This window comes from Fundulus heteroclitus, chromosome 7 (assembly GCF_011125445.2).
Source record: "Fundulus heteroclitus isolate FHET01 chromosome 7, MU-UCD_Fhet_4.1, whole genome shotgun sequence".
In the NCBI taxonomy this organism is placed as follows: Eukaryota; Metazoa; Chordata; class Actinopteri; order Cyprinodontiformes; family Fundulidae; genus Fundulus; species Fundulus heteroclitus.
This window is the reverse complement of record NC_046367.1, coordinates 18,739,727-18,763,579: the sequence shown is the minus strand read 5'-3', so window position 1 is coordinate 18,763,579 and position 23,853 is coordinate 18,739,727. Positions and strand designations below refer to the sequence as shown.

General features: G+C 39.3%; 1 protein-coding gene across 1 annotated transcript in view; it reads left to right on the top strand.

Moving 5' to 3' along the window:
- The window catches only part of cmss1 (cms1 ribosomal small subunit homolog), a 43,350-nt gene that overhangs the window by 9,733 nt on the left and 9,764 nt on the right, over positions 1 to 23,853 (top strand). The gene's annotated exons all lie outside the window — the stretch shown is intronic.

Sequence of the window (23,853 nt, the reverse complement as noted above, 5' to 3'; positions counted from 1 at the left end):
TGTTAATTTGCATATAAGCATCATCCTTTTATGATCTGCTTTTATCCCCTTTTTTCTTTTCCTTCACAAAATTTGACTCTTTACCACACGTTTGCTGCTCTTATCAAGGCATACCACAGTCTTATAGTTTCTAAGTTATGTGTTGAAGTTCTTTGGATGAGATGCCAGAGAAAGTTGAGGTTTTTCTTGGCTGGGATACAGAAATGGAGTTTGCGGCACCTCCCAAATTTAGCGCAGCAGATTAAGTCAGTATTTCATGAGAATCTTTTTACTTGATGGAACTTGATGATTTGGCACTTTGCCGATGCAAAATAGCTTTATGTTGCTCTCAAACATTTGTGTCGTACTGTTATCTTAGCACATAGCACCACTACGCTCACGGTCTAATTTCACCATAATCTGACAATAACCATCTTAACGACTGTTAAGATGAAATGCGCTAATGAGAACTTTAAACCCGGTTTAAATTGCTGACTTGTTATGCTAATTTACCCCACTCAACCTTCCAGGTATGTTCCATATTATTCAGCCGATTGTGGATGCAGTTGTGTAATTAAATAAATTGCCTTATCAGATTAAATGTTTACATTTACATTTAGCCTGTTAAACCGATCTATGATGAGTTCGGACCGAGATTGGATCAGTTACCCGTGCCGAGCTTGGTTCTTATGACGATTTACACATCACGCTAGCACGGTTCCCCGCTTCCTATTGACATGGATTGAAGGAGAGAATCAAGCGACACCCGTAACATTCAAGAAGTTATGTCTCGTTATATTTGTGATATTTCATTGTTTGCGGAGAGTCAGGCGAAGAAAAGCAACCCTTGGTAAATTTACTTGACAGAGTCGGCTTTTGGGAAGTGGATAAGACAAACAATAGTCTAATCAGGGCTTATAGATGCAGGAAACGACAACAAACATTGAGGTTCTTCACACTGCTAAGCAGAATCATTACTGGAAATCATGTGGCAAGGTAGGGAAGCTAGTATTTTTATGAATGTCTGAACTTTCATGGTTACAGAGGCTTATCAACTGTTGCTTTCATTAGTTGTTCACGTTCTTTATATATTTTTTGGTTTTATTTAAGTCTCCCTTATGTTTGTTGTGCTTACAGAACTGTTTAGTCAGCTGACTGTAAGGAAATGACGCGGTCTTATCATAAGCTCTTTGTTATCAGAGTACCGAGCCAGTGATGAACTGTGCCGAACCCTACTATCGAACTAGTACTAGATTTAGCGCGGTTCGGTTGTGTCTGGCACGGTGCAGTTCATCTGCGTTCCATTTACACTAGATAATTATCTCAGTTACCAAGCTCGGACCGTTCTTGGCACGGTTTCAAAAGGGTAGTGTAAATGGGGCTATACTTTTCTGGGAGAATATGTCCTGGAGCATGTGTGAACCAAATTTGTTGCTTATTACCACCAAGTGAAAGATTGTTTCAGCAATCTGCTGTGCTAACACGTCACGGTACACTGCAGGTCAGCTGTGTGAAAGGTTACCACACAGTTCCCACTTTTACAAGAAAGACACCACCCACATTAAAGAAATGCTTTTTTAAACTACACTTGGCTTACCTACATGCAGCAAGTCTGAGCAGCAACCTCCACGTAAGCTACCTCTTGTTATACTTGTTACTATGTAAAGGGCAGAGAGACAAAGAAAGATTTAATACTGCGCATTAATCAGCAGAACGCTACTATTAGAATTAACAGCTGTTTATTGTGTTTAAATCTTTGTAACAAGGTAACATTCAAGTAATGTTATAGGCAGTACTAGCATGAGTGTTTTGTGAGAAGAAATGGTCTAAATAAAAGCAGCTGGATGTCATACATTTTAGTTTTTGTAAAAAAAACATAGTATAAAAATGTAATAGGGATTCTGGGTAATCTTCTGGGTGACAGCTTCAATGCATTAAGAGAGAACACAACACATTTTTGAGACATTTGGTTGAGTTGGGGGTGGGGGGTCAAATTCTTTCACTCTTCAAAGGGGGTGCAACAGTAAACATTTGAGAACAACTAGACTACACTCACATGCCAGAGAAAATACTGGTCACTCTGGCATGTTTTCTGTCACCATTAGTAAAGGATATTGAACTATACTAATAGCAAGAAGGAAACTTTTTGTAGTTTTGAAACTACAACTTTTTTAAACCTTGACTTAAAACATTTATACTGCTAACCGTCCCTCGTCTAGTTTCTTTGAGGTTGTTGTTGTTTTCTTTTTTTGTGAAGGTTCTCCTTGTCCATGGATTTTAACTTGCTAGTTATGTAACAAACTGATGTATGGTTAGTATTCTTTGAATTTTCTTCTCATTTTAACCCTTTAATTGATTCAAAGTTACTGTTGCAGCCTATTGGCTGCTTCGACAGCAATGTTCGTCTGTAAATCCATGCATATCATTGCTCGTCCTCCGCTTTTGTAGAGGTCATCGCTTTCAGATGCATCTCAGTGTACGTTTGCATACTCAGGCAGAATTGCAAAGAAAACACTTACCTAGGGCTGGACAATATAGAAAAAAATCATGTTAATAAAATAGAAATCAGATTGATTGATATCAATAATTATGAAAAAACTCAAAACATTTATTTTAAGTGCAGCCCTGGCCATTTTATGCTGTTGCATGATGGCCTATTTTTAAATAAATGGATTCAAGTTCAACCATTTATTCAACCAACTTTTTACCAAAACTTAGTCTTAAAAAAAGAAAAAAAAGACCACATGCTCTCTGAACCCTTTGAAGCTTGGTGACGGAGCATTCATGAGTCTGTGTTTGTGATTGGTTGGGAGGATGTAATACTGTAGTATGAACCTACATGATAGGCTAGAATGCACTGTTCTTTTACTGAATTTATTGACTCCCTTTTTTTCTATTGAACTATATGTCTATCAATTGATGTGTCATTGATTTAATGTCCAGCCCTACACTTACCCACATTACTATGCGGAAAACATTGACAAAGCCTTTGCTTTGACTTCACGTCTGAAATTCCTCTACAAACTAAAATTCCTCCACAAACTAAAATTCTTGGAGATGGTGAAATATTGTGATATCTCTTGTTAAGGAATGTAAGAGAGAAATCCTCCTCATTCTTTGCACGTTTTAATAATCTAAACCAGAGTACATAGATCCTGCCTCCCATAGATGAAGGGCTGACATCTGCATCACTTGTTCTTTATTGCATGAAATGCTAAGTCTTCAAAACCCTGTCCAAATACAAAAAAAAAACTCAAAGATTGCTGGTGTGTAATTTCTTAGTAGAAGATGTCCTTGTGCTACAAAAGCTCTTGATTTTATGTCATCTGTAGTTTAAAAACAGAACTTTTTTTTGTTCTGTAGTTTCTACCCGTCATCGACTCTCCAGTTGTTCAGTAACTGTTGTGCTGCTTCATAAAATTATGCATTAGCAGGGGTAGTCTAATTATATTATAATTTCTAAAGAATTTATATCAAATTATTCCTGTTTACAGTGATTATGATTGTGGTCCCTGTTTCTGAGCTCCATTTGGACCAGTTTATCACTCCAGATCAAAACAAAATAACTGAGTGGCTGCACAGTATTAGGTACAATATCATTTAGAATGAAGTGATGATAATGTTTTGTGATCAATAAAGCAAATACTTAACAAACCATTGTTGATGTCTTTTTGGTCTAGGTTAATTCCAAAACACACTTAGTCAGTTGCGTGTTCAGCTAGTTGAAGACATAATTTATTATTTCCATCTTAACAACATAGTTTTATTAAACAGGTTTCATTTTGGTACATCTGGTGTTTTGGTATTGGAAAAAAAAACCTGGTTATAATTTTTTAATTCACTTTACCATGGCAACATAAATGCCTCCATCAACATTTCCTGCTACATTAAAGAAGCATCATCAAATGAATGGTGCTTGTACAAGTAGAAATCCAGGGTTTGTATTTCTTTGTGTAATTTATATCACATACTATAATAATAATGCAAAGTCACTAAATACTGTGCAGCCCCTGTAGATGATGCTTGCCAGATTTGCAGAACCACATTTCATTATGATGTCATGTTTAGTGTTGCTGGTGAATGATGAGAATATCTTTATCTTCTCTGATTTTATGCTCTTACAGTCTCGCAGAAAATTATGTACTTTTTTTCAGTGAGATACTGCTTGCGCTTTTATGTCTGGGATATACACAACAGCTAGGCAAAGGCACAATAAAGTTTACCGTAGAATGAGTAAGCAGGGGGAGGAGCCTTGTGGTTAGAGCAGAGTGTTTGCATTCTGAGAAGGCTGCAAGTACCCGGTTTGAACCCCGCAGACTGCCACCATGGGTCCCTGAGCAAGAGACTCTTAACCCCAGATTGGTCCCCAGGTGCTATGAGCCACTCACTGCTCACTAAGGGCTATAGGTTAATAGCAGAAGACTCATTTTGTTGGAATGTACAATTGCAATGACAAAGATGTTTTTCTTTAAATGTTTAATCTACCCTGTTTATCCAAACAAGATGTTTAGTCATCTGTCACACTTGTGTTGTGTTTAAGCATCTGTCTGTAGTGCTATGGATTCAAACTTGATGAAAAAGCTTTTTAGATATGTGGGAGGTTGCAATTTTATTATATTTAAAGAAATTTTCAAATACTCCTGATTATGGGTAATCACGTGTTCATGAATTTCAGGTTTGTTTTAATTTAGCTTTATTTTCCTTTAAAATACTAATTTACCTGGAAGTAGGAATGGGCTATATGGCTTTTATTATACCAAATCAGATTAATCCCCCCCCCCCCCCCCCCCCCACTCCTTTTGTTTCACAAAAAGAAATGATTTGAAAAACGTGCTTTCATTTCAAGCATTTCATCTGGGAGTTTATCTGACAAAATACAACTAAATACAAGCTGTGAAACATGCTTGTAAAACAAACGTGCCGTTGTAAACAAGGAAAATATAACAAAATGTTTGCTGCTAGTGGTGTTACACAATGAGCTTAGAACAGGCTTCACTTCACTTGTGTAACTTCAAGCTAGCTTATTTGCTCAAATAAAAAAATAAATAAAGGGCCTTGTCTCATGGTAAAACAAGTTTCATCTTTACAATATTTTGACAATATATTTTCCTAAACATATATTCAGTATGGCATGATATTCTCTTCATAAGAGGCAAATGAGTGCAGTGACAAAATAAAATCCAGATTTTCCAAAAAATAAATATTGATTAAAACATTTTTTGTATGCACATTAGTATAAAATTGATGTACTCTAAACCCCTTCTGCATATGAACCAGAGGGCTCTGGTTCTTTTATGTTTTTGAAATGCATGCTTTAACTTCCTACATCTGTAGCAAGCATAGATGATGCCTCTATAAGAAAGCCACATCAGAAGGGAGGTGAAAACATGACTGATTTAAAAGAGCATTGTAGGTGCTGGATGAGGAGCTTGTGATTTAGAGCTCACACGGACAGATCAGGGCATGGATGTCTTTTGCATGTTTAGCATATGTGTGTGGTTATTGCTCAGAAACATGCACTGGTTCAGAGAAGACTCTGATAGATGAAGTTGGAGAAACCACAATGCTGCACTGGCATTGTGATGTGCAGATGTAATCATCTTTTGACACGCAACAGGGATACTGTAGAATAAAGTGGTTGCAAAGTGTGAAGGGAATGTACTGTATATTTTGCAGCTGAAATGGGTCATCTGGTGTCCACATAGCACCAGGCAGAGCGGGTATTTTGGGGAAATAAAAAGGGTGAGACACTCATTTTAGAATAGATAGTTCAAGGTGATTTTAGTTAGTGATAATCAGTTAAACATGACCACCATGGAATATGGTGAAAAATATAAATATTTTTTGTCACTCATTTCAGAAAGTCAAACCATATAGATTCATTATATAATGAACTACTTCAAGCCTTTATTTCTTTTTATTGTGACAATTATGGGTTACAGATATTGAAAAAAAAAATCAGTATCTCAGAAAATTAGATTACATAAGATCAATGTCACGGTCAGGCATCTAAAAAGTATATAATACTTGGTTGGGACTCCTTTTGTATGAATTACTGTATCAGTGCGGCATGGCATGGAAGCAATAAGCTTATGGTTCTGCTGAGGTGTTCATGAAGTCCAGCTTCAATAGCGGCCTTCATGTCTTCTGGATTGTTGCCGGTAATGTCTCTCAAGGATCTGGTTCGTGTAAATAAATTCAGCAGCACCCCTGTACAATTTCTGTCTTTCAGGTAATTTTGTTGAATCATTTCTTCAGAAATAAACTACAGCAGCAGGTTAGGTTGCTACATGTTCCTACTTTTTCTGCTCCAATAGCGTACCGCGAGCGAGCTATTTTTAGAAACGTAACGTCACGATGACGTCACATCACGTGGTACGCGGTAGGACAAACTTGCATAGTCCGCCGCTGTTTTGCTGTAAAAGAGCTGTGCGTTACCCTTGGTTTTACTCGTAAAACGAATGCTTTTTCCAAGTCTAAGACCATGGTTTTTAAACATTGTTGCTATGGAACGTGCAACAGCGACTCGAGGTACACTGATCGGCCGCATATGATGGATGTTTTCTTCAAGACTGCCAAGGAGAAATGTGTGCGCTGGGTACACCGGTGCGGTCGGCCTACACAACAGTTCAACCCGGGAAAAAGTTACCAAATTCAAGTACATATGTAGCAAGCATTTTGTCGGAGGAAAGGGCCCAACCAAAGAACATCCTGACCCAATTCCAGAGACATCAAGTAGTGAACAGGTAAGAGTATTTTGGTGGCCGACATGTTAATAATGAAGCGCCTGCTACCATGATAGCATATAGGCTATCATGGTAGCAGGCGCTAACATGATACCCTGCTACCAGGATAGCTTACTCAAAAACATTTCAAATAAGACAAACATTAAACATATACCGATCCCTGGACGGTGATTACAAACAAAAAAACGGCCGACGACGCCATGACCGCCGCGCAGGAAAAAAAAACAAAGCTTACCGTTCGATCAACTCGGTCCGTTTTCCGGTCTTTTTAAGCCCTCGACACTTAAGCCATCGTTTGAGCTGAAGGTTGGTATGTTCTTCCACAGTTCGACCAGTAATCCGTGTGACTGGGACATCGTCTTGCGAAAGTTTAACGGCTGTAAAGTCGGTCATATCGCTGTTTCTGCTGGTTGCTACGGGCGTTCTCTACCTGTATGCCCTACCAAAGCGGCAAAAGGGGCGTTGCTCTTGAGACGGTGACGTCACATGCGCGGTACGCTATTGTCAGCTTCAGTCTTGCTCCACCACAACCTTTGTTATTATTAGCCATAATAGCCTATAGCTCTACAACTAAACTAATGAGTAATGGAGATGGGGCGCTCTGGTTTGTTTTGTTTCTTTGCTAAATAGTAGCTGATTGAGCCACTACCTGATTAACACTTTCCTGTGTTGCCTTGTACCCCCAGGGTTTCAGCCACATGTAATTGATCGTGGTGCACAGCCATGGCAAAATAAAAGCCGCCAAACCTTCAGAATGAAGTTTTTTTTAAATATATGTTAAAACGATGCCATTTTGCTCTGGCATCAACAAGGCATTTGTGCTCACAGAACTGCCGCTCACTGGATAGTCTGTCTTTTTCGGACCATTCTCTGTAAACCCTAGAAATGGTTGTGCATGAAAATCCCAGTAGATCAGCAGGTTCTGAAATATTCAGACCAGCCCATCTGGCACCAACAACCACGCCACGTTCAAAGTCACTTAAATCAGCGGCTCTGAAATTGGGGTCTCCGGACCCCCGGGGGCCCGCAAACCACGGGTTGGGGGTCCGTGAAACGCATTTTGTCAGGGCTCAGGAGGCACTGCTGAAGATTTGTCGGGGTTGAGCTAAGTAACGCAATGGACAAATATTTAATTCCGTCCACTTCATCAAATCAGCTAAAATTAGGAAGTATGACAACAGTTACATCGAGTTTGGCTTTATCGAGAATGAGGATCTAATCTCCACCAAATCCCTAATATTACATGTATTTATATATATTTTTAAAAGCATACATAAATCCTAATGTATTTAACAGTACAAAAGGCTGTTTAAAAAATACTATCAGAAAAACTTTACCGCTGCTAAGGGGTTCCTGGCCACGAAAAGTTTGAGAGCCCCTGACTTTAATCACCCCTCTTCCCCATTCTGTTGCTCTGTTTGAACTGCAGCAGATCGTCTTGACCATGTCTACATGCCTAAATGCATTAAGTTGTTGTCATGTGATTGGCTGATTAGAAATTTGCGTTGCCGGTGAGTACTGTCCTGATAAAATACTTTAATGGTTTGGTTGTGACGAAATGTGAAATAACACATAATTTTACCTCCAAGAACAGTGTTCACCTCACATGATCTACTTATATATTACCCATTAGGTCAAACCGAACCACTTGTACTATTTAGCTTTGGATATACGGTTTTCACTTTCTATTTAAAAAGACAGAATTCTGGTGAATTTAATCACTCAACCAGCATAACTATTTCAGGCCCTTAATTACACATGTGGCTTTGGTGGATCAGAAAAGCTTTTTCAGCTTGGCACATGGTTGCAGACGCGGAGTCTCCGTCCAAGGCTGCAAACCCAGTGCGGGTCCAGCCTCCCCATGCCTAGATTACAGAGGAGACTCGGGTGGTAGATGAGCCGAAACAAACCAGAACCTTTAACAAAACGGCTCTGTTGTTGGTCCAAATTAGCTGAGGAGATCCAGTGATCAGATTATGTTGGAACTGGACATATCCTTAGGCCATATCTAAATGTGATCTGTATTTAGGAAGCAGATCATTTCTGCCCACCGACAAACCCTCAGTCCATTTTCTGAGTTTGGAAGAGGGCCGAAGCATGCAGTGTGTGGTGTTATTAAATAACGCAGGAGGGTGGCAATTTAGGCTATGCATGTAATTGCATGAGTGGATGTTTGTGTGTTTACAAGGTAAAGCTGTGCCAGACTGACCACAAAGGGTAACCAAGTCCAGGATGTAATGGACTGTGTCTGAGTGGGGTAACTCTAAGCTCTGTCTTGAGGTCACATTCACTGTCTAGCAGAGATGCCACATTTAAAAGCCTTATTCAGTCACTCAGCCATGACAATCTTTACTGAACAAAAAAGTGGCTAATCCTGCACAAGTGAACATCACAGAGCTCAGGTTTGGTCTGTTTCAATGTGCTGAAATGCTTAAATCCTTTATCCTCTCTTACTGTTAGCTGAAAATCCTTGTGCCTTTTTTACATCATGCGGTATTCAGATAATCATGGATGGATTTTTCTGCAAGCCTTGGCTCACTGTAGTCTACTAATTTAGTTGGAAGCATATGACTTTAAATATTGTCTTTGCTTGGGCATATATTTCATTCTTTAGTATTTGTTGCACAGGCCTCTGTCTGTTCTGCTCCAGCAGCGTGGTGATACCCTGGCTTTCACAGATAAAATCTGCACAGCTCTTTTTCTTCTCTGCTAGTTGATGTGGGGTCCCAGGTTGTGATCTGCAAAGTTCCTCGAGCTTTTCCACCATTAATTTGGAAGAACCCCTTTGGGTCTTCACCAAGCAACGAAGTTGAGGGATGAGAAGGGAGAAATCCATCCATCCATTTTCTTACACGCTTATCCCTCATGGGGTTATGAGGGGGGCGGGTTCCTATCTCCAGCTGTCAATGGGGGAGAGGCAGGGTACACCCTGGGCAGTTCGCCAGTCAATCACAGGGCAACTCGGAGACAAACAGGACAAACAACCATTCACGCACACATTCGCACCCAAGGAGAATTTAGAGAGGCCAATTAACCTAACGGTCATGTTTTTGGACTATGGGAGGAAGCTGGAGTACCCGGAGAGAACCCACGCATGCACAGGGAGAACATGCAAACTTGCAGAAAGATGAAGTTTCGGACTCGAACCCAGGTGCAAGGCAACAGCGGTACCCACTGCGTCACTGTGTAGCTCACTGAGCTATATTATACACTGGAGTGCTAATCGCCTGCTGTTAGAACGAGTCGCTTTGAAGCCACCAGCCACAATATTGGTACTCCCTATTTCCCCCCAGTAACTAGGGAATATGTGCGCTACAGCATCGAATAACGAAGATTTTCTCATGTTCGGGGGGGGGGGGCTTAAAACTTTTAAAATGTCAAATGCCATATACTTTTATGTTATGTTCTAAAACTATCAAGTACTGAGAAAGTCATGTGCTGAAATATTTTGCATTTTATTTATTTAAATATATATAACATTTCTAAATATATAAATAACAATATACAAAAACATATATTTACATATATGTATGCCTATATATAGACATATACAAACACACACACACACATATATATATATATATATAATATGAATAACATGTAAAATATTTCAGCACCTAATTTCCTAGTAGTTGATAGTGTTAGTACATCCACTGACTGTAGAATTACCTGTGAAACTTTTTCACACAACCAGAAAACTGCTTGTTGTTCCAACCAAATCCTATGGGATTCTGTGAGAGTAGGGAGTAGCAAGATGGCGGCCAGTGACTTCAGTTTTTCGGCAAAAACAGCACTCCGGTGTATAATATAGCTCAGTGGTGTAGCTCAGGTAGAAATCCTTCAAATTTAAAAAAGAAATGTCATTATGTTGACTTCTTACATCGTTTAATTGGGATGTGTGAGAAATGTATATAGCCATTAATACAGCTGGGCAATAAATACATTTTATCAATAAATTCAAAGGGGAGCCCCGCCCCTAGGTGGGGCCCCCAACAGAGCCACGGGGGCCCACGCCCCGTAAAGCAGCTGCCAGGAGCGAGCTGACACCCACCCGAGGACCACCAATGCACCAGTGGGCCAAGGGGCTAGCCAGCAGAGGAGAGCAGGAAGTGGGGAATGGGCTCCACACTTAGTGGAGACCTGAGATGTTCCAGGAGAGAGGGGGGGGATTCAAACCCAACCTGACAAAGAGACAAACGCAAAACCAAGTACACAGTCACATTCACACATTCCCACCCTAGTGCCCCCACATGCAAACACTCGTACAAAAGAAAGGGGGACGCAGTACACACACTCGCACTCACCACACACGTCCTATACTCCCAGATCCAGGCACTGGTACCCCAGAGGGGTACCCACGGGCCTACCCACCTGGATAGACCCCCCAATTGACAATTGGAGAAAGACCCAGAATCTTATGTTGTTGCATGTTGTTTCAACACTTTCTAAAAACATAACAGATGTTTTTAGTTAGTTGAAGATATAACAGGATAATTTAACACTGCAAAGATGTGGCTTTCAATGTAGGTCTGGAACTCTATGGTAGCCCAGTAGAAATAGGCTACTTACTCACCATTCAGGCATTTTTGCTGCATCTTTGCTGGTTGTGCATGAGTCTTCACTTCTTCAGCTTCTTGGTCTGACTCAGGGTCTAAGATGTATTGTTGTACCATTGTGCATCTGTTTGCAGCTTTTTTCATGCGTATAAAATGCGAGCGTAAACATTGAGTTGGGGGTGCGGTCTGCTACAGCTTATTTGCATAAAAGTGCCAGTGCCCTAAACACAGTTCATTCTGAAAGCTAAAAATTGGTGAATCTGTGGAGGTGAAATCTCATTATCTGAGAATGATTTTGTGGAAAACATTAATGAACATGTTTTGTATAACCCATGGACCTATCCTACATGTTGAAAAGGAAGCATAAAAGGTCTCCTTTAAATAAAATTATAATATAACTATGTATGTTGTTTGCTTCATCCAACATGACAGTGCACACATTTAATCCGTTATGAGTACATTGCGTCTAAAGCACACACCATGGAACATCATACTTGTTTTAAAAAAATAAGAAAAACATGCAAATAAGTACCCTCAAAATGTACAGATTTGTAGTAATTGTAGGAAGAGAGATTCACTTGGTGAAATACCTGTAGTACAAAATAACAAATCTGTGCAGCGATGCAACAGTAATCGATGCTCTTTTGTCAGACTGTAATACATTCATCTCATTACATTTGATTATTCACTCCATATGGTGCCTCGTTTCTCACGATTGGCTGCGGGTACCTCAGCATTTGATTTTTCATGTACATCCTGCGAGTGGTCCTGCTGGGCCAGGAGGGAGTCTCTCTGCAGGTCGCAGAACACCATCTCCTTTCTGCCGAGCCCATAGTGGGCCCCCAGGGTAACCAAATCTGTCTTCTCTGATTTCAAAACAGCGATTACCTCATCTCTGGCCTGGTGCAAGAGAACACTGGATTTCATTACATTATCTTCTGATGGCAGCAGTTACAGACCCCCAGTTTTATTTATTTTTTTACTGAATATGGAACTTCTCATGAACTGAAAAATGAATTTTTGGAAAAAGGAGCAAATCACCCGACCTGCATCTCTCCCTCTAGAATACATAAAAAGAACCGCAAACCATCAGAGGATTTGCCCTCCCACTTCACTCTGTTGCCTTGCAAGGTGTATGTTTTCTTTTTTCATTTTAGGGCCAGCATGTAGGGTCAGAAGGTCAGTGAGATGTAATTTTCAGGATCCATTTCATTTAAATGAACCATTTTGCTGCTGGTACCAAGAGAGGCACCTTGGAGGAACTGGACAATGAGGAATTATTGATAGTGACAGTTAAACATTTGGGAACGAGAAAGACGTGTCCTAGTGACCAGTGGGGTTAAACAAGGCCATACATTAACGGGTAATTGTGTGACTTCTATTAGTGATACTGATTATGTGAGCCTTTGTGGGCGAACTAGTGGTCAGAAGGCCGCTTGTCATAACAGTAAGTGTTACTGAAATGGATAGGCCTGTCTGTGCCTGGCATTCATTTGGACGAGGCTCGTTTAGTCATTTGCAGCAACAACTATTAGTCAGAAAGAAATAGAATTCCAGATTAGCTAGTGGGTGCGTGTGTGTAATGTGTCATGCATGTGTGTAATTGAAGCAAATTTCATCAGATAAACAGTGTCTAGTAGCCAACTTTCTGAGTTCATGTTCTCATCCCAGGAAGCATGCCGATTCATATTAGTAAAGGATGATGTCATCTTTTTTTCTCTCTTCAGCTTTGCTGTATTTGTTTAAGTTCCTGGCCAAGAACGCCTGCTGTGTCTTAGTTTTTCTTCAAGGTTTTATAACTTGTTTTGAGTTTTTTCATCTGTTTTTAAATAACATTGTTTTGTGGCTTGCTAAAAAAAACTTTCAAATGAAAAGCAAGTACACTTCTTCCTGCTTTTATAGTTCTCTTTTGTTAAGCACTAAACAAACATGTAGCAACCTGTTTGGGTTTCTTCAAATAAGGTGAGCACAGGCATGTTGTGTACTTGAGCTAACACAATGCATCTATATGGACACTATCCTTAAAGTTATATATTAAGTGAAACGCATGCAGCCTTTAGAGGATTGTGAAATAAAGCCTATTCAAGAGTTTGGGGAGATTCAGGAGTGTACTGCAGCTGGATTCAGAGCTTAGAGAGCCATCACACACAAGCCTGGCCAGCCAGACCGACTAACACTGCGCGTAAGTCAGTCTGGTAAGGCTCCATATGCTCCGGCCTAAAACAGACCGGACCAATCACAGCACGGGAGGTAGAACTTTACGTTTCAGCAAAAGCGGCATTCATGCGTCCTATGCTTAGCTTAGCTTTTCGTTTTGATCAGTAAATAAACGTACACTAGAAGCATAATATTCGCGATTAGATTGAAGTTCAAATTTCAGACGCTTATACAATCCAGACGCTTATACGATCCTGTTTGGCAGGAAATAAACGGGAAAACAACATCCTGTGTCAAAGTTGACTTCCGAAAGTATCCCAAAAGAGTCTCAGTTTGGCCACCAGGGGGCAGAAGTCAACTGGTTGTTGCTGCTGATTGATGGGATGCACTCATTTTTGCTGCCTTTTCTTTCTCAACGGTTCAACTACAGGAAGGAAGGCCAGGGTGCACTTTCTACCGATAGTTCTTTTCAGAGCAGAATCACGTATCTTTGCAAAGTCTGATGTAAATTTACACTTTTAAAACCTCGCCCATAAGCCGCACCGCTTACGTTACATGCACGGTGTATTTCCTTAGCCGTTAAGATACATATGGATACTGGAAATATAGGAATTTGTCATAAGAAAAACAGGCAATAGATGCGCTCGACTGTGAAGGGTAAAGCGTCCACAGAAAGTTTGCGCGGCTCACAGTATGTGCACAGTACGCCCCAGTATGTGGGATTCTTATGACGGTTTTTAGACAAATATTGCAGAACTAAACAAGTTCACATTGAAATGTAAAAAATTGCACAGTAACATTAAAGTGGCACTTAGGCCCAGTTTATACAGTTTATCTGCAAATGAAGTAAATTTTGGGGTGAGTAACACCTTTAAAGAATAATACAGTGCTGTTGGTCTGGTTGAAAGTAGCGATCAGCAGAATAGCTGAACAATTTGCATGGCATTTCAAAATGCTGCGGTAATGCCTGTTTATTATGTACATTTGTAGTTGAATACTTAAAATACAGGCATTTTATCACATAACTTTCACTGCATAAATGATGTGAACACTTAAACGCTCCATTCTTCACTTTAACTAAGTAGTAAATTATTCCCTCAGTTGATTCTAGGTATTGGCTTTAAATAAATGCTGTTAGAAATTAGAAAGTTCTTTCCTCAACAGCATAAACGCGACATTGGTGAATTTCAATCATTAGGAGTGTTTTACTGGTGTTGCTTTAGCTACGCTAAAACAAGCGCCCCAAAATAAACACGTCTGTAGTATGAGGTAATGTAACACTGTGTGCTAGGTTTACATTTAAGACTTGCCGAGTCTTTTTTAATAGCTCTGTTGGGATCCTTGTTTTGTGTGGCTTAAACATTGTTGGTGGTCTTTCCTTTATTAGATTAACAAGTCTATAAATCAAATTGTATCCATAATTGTGGAAAGAAACAGCAAACTTGCTAGAGATTCTTGTCATGAAACACAGTCCACATGGTTTCACAATGATGTAAGTTGTTGCCCTGAAGATATTTTTTGTTGACCAGGACTCTACTAAAAGGATGCTTGAATAAATAACACTTTTTACATAGGTATACTTAAACTTGTATACTCCAGTGCTTGTTCTGACATGAAATGGTAGATTACATGTGCACTACATCATGGAGTTGTATCCAAGAATATAGACATGACCCTAATGTAGTGAGAAGTAATAATGTTTTTGTATTTTCTCCAAAACTCATCTTTCTCCAAAACTCCTTCATTCTTAATTGGCTTTTTTGTTATTTTTTACTTTTAAACCATATTTAAAACCTTCAGAATATAAAAGCCTGTGAAGGATGCCAACAAACCACACTGGTGATCTGTTTTCAGTCTTTGTGATTTGCAAATCACTGTTAAATAATTAACACGTATAACAGAACACGCTTTTGTAAGTTATCAAGCAGGTTTTTATGCCATAAAATCCTTCATGTCTTATGTTCATGTTTTACTTGAACCTAAGAAATACAAATTTGATCACACCAGAAACAGTCCCCACTTTACATTGGCTCCAGTGTGTTGTCAAGGTTAAAAATGGTTTTCCTCGTGTAATTCTTCTAAAAGCTTAAAAGCTTGGGGTTATTTACACAGCCTTGTATCTCTGATTAGCACCTGCTGTGCCACCTCTTCTAGAGCTCCCATCACTCTGTGCCAGCCAGCACTGGCTTTACTGAAACACGTGGAAGCTGGTGTTCCAATCTAACGTTGGGGATTAAACTGCACAGATCAATCTTTCACAAGGCAATGGAAGATTTTCTTCCCGCTTATTCCTCTTAAACGGGGAGGTGTTGGAGGATAATTTTATAAATCAGAGTCATACTGCAACTTTTAGTGCAATGAAAAGGAATGGATATCTAAACTTTGGTCACTGAGCATCATAGACCATCTCAGCTGTAACAACCTTTTGAAAATAACCTGCATTAATTATATATACACATACCCATGTTTACATATACACAGTATATCTGGTCAGTTATATTTGTGGATTATTGATCTGGGCAGTTTGGTAGTAGAGGGGGTTGTCAATAAGGGTCAGCTGTTTTAATCTCTTAATGATCGGCTTGGACTGAAGGTAAACGTCCCAAATACTGAACAGTGTTTCCACCTGACATAGTAGGTTATAGTCTTGGCCTATTACATTAGCAAAGGCAAATTTGTTTGACAAAGAGAAGCATTTCTGCTTTCTCACATTGCATTAAGTTTTTATTTTCATCAACAATATGTGATGCAGCAGAGGAGAGACGTCCACCCTTTTCCACAGAACCGAAAGGTACTTGAATGCTACTTGGGCCGGACATGCTGCTTTACCAGTACTGCAGTAGGCTTTTATTTTAGTACCTGCAAGAGAAGTAGAAAGTTGTACCTTTGGATTTGTGTTAAATTGGCAGCAACCTAGATTTTGCAACAATGTTCTTTCCCCCACCTTAAGTGCTTTTTTTTTTAACTTTACTCTGAGCAGATGACAGATGCTAAACGTTCAAACTCAAGAGGGCAGTAAATCTGTTATTTTAACAACAAATGAAAAATCTTACTTTACTGAAAGGATTCTATCTGGTCTGGATATTTGAATAAATGATGGGGTCTTAATGTCTGTACACTTATATGGCTTGTCAGAGCTGCCATGTGTTGCATGGTTGTGTTTTTCCCTCCAGAAATGTTATCATACATGTTAAGCAGCGACAGTTCACCTTTATTTATTATTCTTCTCTTGTGGTACTTATGTGACTGGTGTACCACAGCTCTGTTGCTCCGCACCATTTTATCTCCTCGTTTTGGAAGCTTACTGACCACCGCTTGTCTGGTGACTGTGTCAGAAATAACGGTCTTTGTACTTTGGGTCAAGGATTGTGTCCAAGTGGTAAACCAGCAATGGGAACACGCATCCAAGTCTCTGGTTTACAGCTTCCAGAGGAGTGGCCTTTGCTGTGGGGACCCCACTGTCCGTGTTAGCTGCCCTGCTCGACACTCGTTTCAGTGCGACAAGAGATTAAGTCGCGACAGTAGCAAAATTGGGAGCTTATCCCTCTCGTTAATTGTTCACATGGAGTGAGAATCTTTTCAACGTGCTCCAGCTCTTGCTGTATATCTCTCAACCAAGAGGTGGCAAGTTGAGAGTGACAAAAATGTCGACTGTTTTACTTCCAAAATGCTTCGTTGGCCTAACACTCCATCATCTATTGCCAGCTGCAGTGTATGAGCCATGCAGCCCAGGCTTTTAGCAGCATGCTCTATTACCTTCTGCACATATCAGAATCAGCTTTATTTGCAAGGTATGTATACACATACAAGGACTTTAATTTTGGATTGTACAATGTTCAAGAAGTGCTTACTTTTACAGTAGTAAAATACTAGTCTGTAGTACAGAAAACACATGAACACACCATAAACAATGGTGCAATGAGCAGAGTGCAAAGAATGCAGGAGTAAACATTTCCATTTTTGTTGTTATTTACATTTCAGGGGTGGGAGGTGATGTACAGGTGCACATACACATACAAACATACATGTCCACAGTCTGATGAGTGCAGCGAATGGGAATGCTGGAAAAATTAAAATTATATTCAGTGTTCTGTACATGTGGTAGGTGGATTTGGCATACAGTGTATTCAATATGACCATATGAACAGTAAAAATCAACAGCATTTTGTCAGTCATATGTTCATTAGAGTGAAGTGAGAAGATATTTCATGCATTTTCAAAAAGCACAACATGCACATTGTCCTTAGTTTTCCAATGAATGGATATAAAGTCAAATTCACTAGCTCAAGCAGCCATCTTATATGATCCTGCAAACTTGAGCATGCAAAATGCCTTTCTTCATTTCAAAATTGGACACTGTGGAAAATTACTATACTGCTGACATTTCTTCTCTTAACATCCCATAATCCAGCGCGGCATCACTGTCGTCGTCACATGTTCAAACAAATTCCACATGATTCACCACATCTAAAACGTAACCAAATTGCAACAAAGTGGAAATAAACCATGGGTGTTAAGATTGGTCTAGTTATACTTATAGGACCAATACAATATGTTAAAATAATACTAACAATGGACAATTCTGATGATAATGCCAATATATTGTGTATCCCTAGTCAATTGTGTATCTTTAAACATTTTCAAGGTTGTCCCAATCAAGGCATTTTTAAATGTCCTGTATTGAAATCTCTGAATTAAATGAACACATCTCCTGATCCTGCTGTTGATTTTTTTTTTTTTAAAGGACAGTACATATTAATGAACATGCATATCATATGTAAATATGCCAGATTGTAGGCCTTGGCTAATTTCCATCTGTAGTCACTGGACACGTTGATGTTAACATTAAATTTAAATTAAAAGAAACACAAGACACATACATTACAAATGTATGTTACTCATACATTACAAATGTATGTTACTCACAACGGCAAACTACACACAAGATACACCCAGGACAAAGACAGACAGGAGCAATTACGCATTAATATACTCAAGACTAGTTGGAGCATTTTCTAGAATTTGCACTATCCCTAAAGTGTGTGTTTGGGGGGGGGGGGGGGGGGGTTGCCCCGTTTGCGGCAACAACTACCATTGAGTGTTTATGATAATTCACAATTATCGTCTATTTATTGTGGAGGAATTCTGGCCCACTCTTTGCAGAATTGTTTTGTGCATGTTGGATGCTTTTCAAGCATAAACAGCCTGTTTGATTTCATGCAACAGCCTCTCAGCCTGACTCAAGTCCAACAAGTCTTTGACTTGTTTTTTGATTTTGATTTTCTGAACCATTCACAGGTGCACTAGCTGTTTTGCTTTGGATCGCTGTCCTGCTGCATAACCCAAGTATGCTTGCGCTTAAGGTCACAAACTGATGGACGGAAATTCTTCTTGTGGATTTGCTGCTAGAGAGTAGAAATCATGTTTACATGAAGTCATTTCTACATAATCATGAGTAGAAACCATGTTTCCATTAATTACGACAAGTTATCCAGGTCCTGAAGTTCTACTGGACCATCACACTCTGACCACAACATTTGACTGCGGGTATGATGTTGTTTTTCTGAACTGCCGTTAATTTTACTTCAAATGTGACAGGGAGCACACTTTCCAAAAGGTTTCATTTTTGTCTCATTTGTCTACCAAATATTTTCCCCAAAATCTTGAATCATCAAGAGTTTTGTTGGCAAATGTGAGACAGGCATTTGGTCATTGCAGTTTATACTGTTCTGATTTTTAACATGTAGGCTAAACTTGCCATTGACTTAAGAGCAACTGAAGCCTAGCTAATGATTGCACTGCTCTAAAAGCAGGAGCCTCTATATGTGTTCTTCCATCAACATCCCTGTTGGCATCTGGTTACAATACATCTTAAAATGTTCCTGTATGTATTGTCAGGTTTTTGTTTGTTGTTGCAGAGACGTTGATGGTATTACTGATTTTCCCATTGTTTCTTGTACACAAATTAATTATCATAAAATACCATTATTTTTGAGTTTCTCTAGTGTGCAGTTTACGAACGTGAGCTCATTAGCTTTAAAGACAGAATCTAGGACTATTTGTCGGAAACAGAAACAATCAACTGCCTCCTGAAAACAAATTGATTCATCCTCATTACAACCAGTCAGCACCATTGAGCGTCCATTAAAACCAGTCAGCCCTATTGATGGCCTATTAAAGTTTCCTAGGTTGCCCATTTTGCTGTATGGGATTTCTCTTCACAGGCATAGACTTTCAGTGATCTATGGTTATCTGAGTTGTAACCTCTTTGGCCTGTTAGAGACTTAAATCAAAGAGGTCTCTTCCTTTGACTTTACCATCTGGAGCCTCTGTGGGTAAAGCAGACATTGAAAGTTCAGGGACTAATTATATTATCCGGTTCTGAGCCTGCACGTGTACATGAAAAGACAGAGATTAAGGTCCTGCGCACCAGGGCCCTGACATCACATACTTGCATCCATTGTTATAGACTCGGACATAGTGGAGTAAAAAACGAATGCTGTCAAAGAGGTGCTGATTTCTACATTGGTGTTGTGATTAACTGTTAACACCATGTGTCTAATGGATATTAAAACTAGACAAAGTCACTAACCTACAGCATCTCTAGTAGTTTATTTCCTACTGTTACCTCCAGGTGAAGCATTTCCTGTTTTCACCTCCGTATCGATACACTTCAAAGTAAAAGCGTAAATGGAACGTTGTGAACATTACAGTTGTTTCAGAGGCCTTTTATTTGTCTGTTTTTACATGCCCAGCTGCTCCAATATGATGAGATGCAAAGGAGAAAACGGGCTTGGAGGTCAGCTGTTTTACACAGGCACATTGCTGTTCAACATCGCTTTTATTTTGAAAGATTCTGACTGGCTGACGTGGGTTTTAGCTTTGCGGTCCACTGCCCCCTATGTGTCTGTCATGTTTAAAACAAAAGTCAATGTTGAATTTTACGTGGGGTCGTTTGGATGAAAAGCGTTCTAAAAACGACCCTGTGTGTACGGCATTATTTTTTCAAAACTATAGAGAGGAGATGCTCGTTTTTTTTGTTTTGTTTTTTTTTTGTAAATACCCTGCTGCGTGTGTACAAATAGTGTCCCTGTGCACTGCTGCCGGAGGAAGTGTGACAATTTAGGCAGATGTGATCAGGTCAGTTTATATAGATTTTGATGCAAATCTTTATCTTTGAATAATTAATTTTTAGTAATGAATATCTAGACTTATTGGAAAATCCACTGAGATGATTTCCTAATTTCTTTAATAATAATAAATAAAAAATATTTTATTAATGTTTCTTTTCAGCCGTCACTCTGTATAAAAAATGGTTTTAAAACCATTGTTTGATGGCTAATTGTTGGTAAAGAATATTAAGCATGTGGATATGTGTTGTTATTCATTTATAATATAAGCCAAAGAGCTTTTGATTGTTCTTCCTTGCAAGTTAAATGAAATTAAAAGAAATGAAGATTGGTGTGTATAATTTAGCTACAAATAACAAAGAAAATCTTGTAGTTTGAGGCACATGCATCCAACTTTTAATAACTTAAAACTTGTCTGCACTCTTTTATTAACCAGAAAATAAATGCTGGACCTGTCTCTGATTAGAAAGTCTATTTCACTTGCCAGTGTCAGTTGTTAAATGAAAAGTGTGTTTAAAAGACTCAACCTGGCTGCCTTGCCTGCACCTTATTTTCATTTAAACATTTGGATAACTTCTGTGCCCACAGGCTCATTGCAAAGTACCTCACAGCTCAGTTAACACAGAACATCAAAGTCAGTTGGTTTCTCTTTATTTTGCCAATTCAAGCACCTAGCTTATGTGTGGATGGGGTAAAATTCCCTGGAAAAAGGTCAAACATCTGCATGATTTGATGATACAAGTTCAAAATAGCACTTTTCTGATTATACCTGAATTAAATGATCTTAAGCAAAAACATGTTTGGATGTCAAATTCACAATTTTAATTCCTTTCATAATAAAGATGGCTTGTATAATTTTGTAATGTAAGGTTAATTTGTCAACAAAAAGTTAAGTTAAAAAGACCATTCATAATACAAACAAGGATAAAAAGCCTTACGTACTTTTTGACTCCTACCCCACTCCTTTTTAATTTGTATCTGGCAGGAAGTGGAAACTGATTATTGTCCATTCAATAACTGTATCATGGACTGGAGCTCCCTTCACCTCAGTGGTTACGCTCTGGTTCCACTCATTCTCGCTTCTTTGATCTTTGGCAGCTTTCCCTAAAGCTGTTGAGTCAGTGGGTGGGTGGGAGGAATCATTGGCTTGGCCCATCAAAAATAGGTGTGGTCTTTAAGCAGAAAGGGTGCAGGATGATTGCATCAATGTACCGCGATCAATGTCTGTGTAAATAAAATAATGTAATTTGAAGAAGAAGAAAAAACTGTATAATGACACCAGTATAAAAACTCAGTTTTTTACCCGCCAACATTCACATTTTGATTTTTAATAGTATTTTTATTTATCTTTGGAGAACAAAGTGATTTATTAAACTTAGCCTTTTAAAGCTAGGGTCATCGATTTCTCCAGAAGTCTCTTCAAGTCCCTTTTTGAATAACTGTGCATACGCAAGACTGGCTTACCTTGCTCTTCCACTCTTCAGGGGGATCGCATCTTAAAAATCTCCCAAATCCACTCTGGTCCTATTACTTTCTACTAAGGCCTCCCTCTTCTTCTCATAAACGTGAACGTGGTTCACTTCATGCGACTCTCAGCCATGTTCAAAGTCTACGGTGGGAGCAGTGGAGCTACAATGAACAGCTGACACTGAAGCTAACCGGATACATAAACACTAGAAGTGCTCATGTGCAGCCGGCAAGCGGAAACTATGAAGGAACGAGCACAGAGACTGGCGTTACATGAGCGCGTCACAGTGATTGGTACGGGGGACAACCAGTAGATAAGGTGATACCCCTGGAACTGGAGGGACTGATGGGAATGAGAGCAGGAATACAGCTGTCTTTGGACTGAGGGGCATGGATTAGTTTGTTTTTACAGGCCTGCAGCTCCCACAGAGGAGGATTTTTTTTAACCTCCTTTTTTGTGAAGAAATAATGCATTTACTACTTTCAGGATGGAAGGACCATTTTACTCAGTATTCTTCTGAATGAAGTGCTTCTGAACAGCATTATCATCTATAGCTTTAACATTTACCCACAAAACCCCTAAGAACGCCTGTAAAACACACGCTCAGATTAAATTAGATGCAGTTTTTCATTCTTTTTGAGCACATGCTGAAGCCTGGTCTCTGTACAGATAACACCCAGAATATTTAACCTTTGCCAACCTTTGTTGGCTTTTAAATTCTTTTGAAACCTTTATGCATTTTGACAAACTCATGAGCAAAGTTCTCACCAGCACGTCCAAGCGAATCAAAGTTCTCAAAATTACTCTGAAATTAGACAACGTTGCGCGGTAGGCTAGTAGTATGACATGAATGTTTAAGAGCAACTTAGAAAAGTCAGTAAAGCTCTTGAAGTGCATCAGCTGTAGTTGTAAACCTCCTGGACAACCTAAGCTAACGCTAGCTGTTATAAACTTGACAAACAGCCCAATGGTGAGATTCTGTCAGGGCTCCCCCGTTAACCTGGACTATGCTACGCTCCACTGTTTGAATGCATGCTGAAGCAACCAAACAACACATGATCCCAACCCCAGGGCGGGCAGAGTCCCCCGCTGCGCTGATAAAAAAAAAAATCCTGGTGAAGACCCTAATAATCTGTACTATAGTCTCTCCAAAGGCCTCAGACAGATTCTTTTTTTCTATCTCACCTTTGTGTTCATTCTCCCTTCAATAGTTAGAGACACATCTGGCTAAATGTCTTAAACAGGGGAAACCACCTTTTAAAAAGCTTAGTAACTATTTTGTTATGATGTAGTCTTAAGGAGATACAGCTTTGTGTAATTTTAGCCATTTAGTGAGAATATATGTTGGGTAGGCCTAAATAATTTCTCACCAAGGGTAAAAAAAGGTGTTTTCTCTTATCGTGTTTGCCATAAAATGATTTAAAGAAAGGTAAAAAAAAAAAAAAAAAACAGTTGTAAAATTGATTGGGATAGGGTACATAAAAAAACAAGCCATGGAATTTGCATCTGATGTTGGTTTGTAGGACGTCTTTTTTCCCCCTCAGAATGCTCATAACCTGAAGCAGTGATGTGCTCAGCTTGCTCAACCACATATCCTGACCTAGCCACATGCAGCATCTTCCATATGCTTTTAGGCTTTAAAGAACCTAAAAGCATCTATGACGTAAAGGGCATCAAAAATAGGTGTTAAATGCATCCATTCTCTGTTGCCGCAAAGTAAACCCCACTCACCAGCTGCGAGGAGGCTAAACCAGAGACACTAAGGCTGTTGTATGATTCAGAACAAATATGGCTAAGACTGCAGAGCACTTTATTTT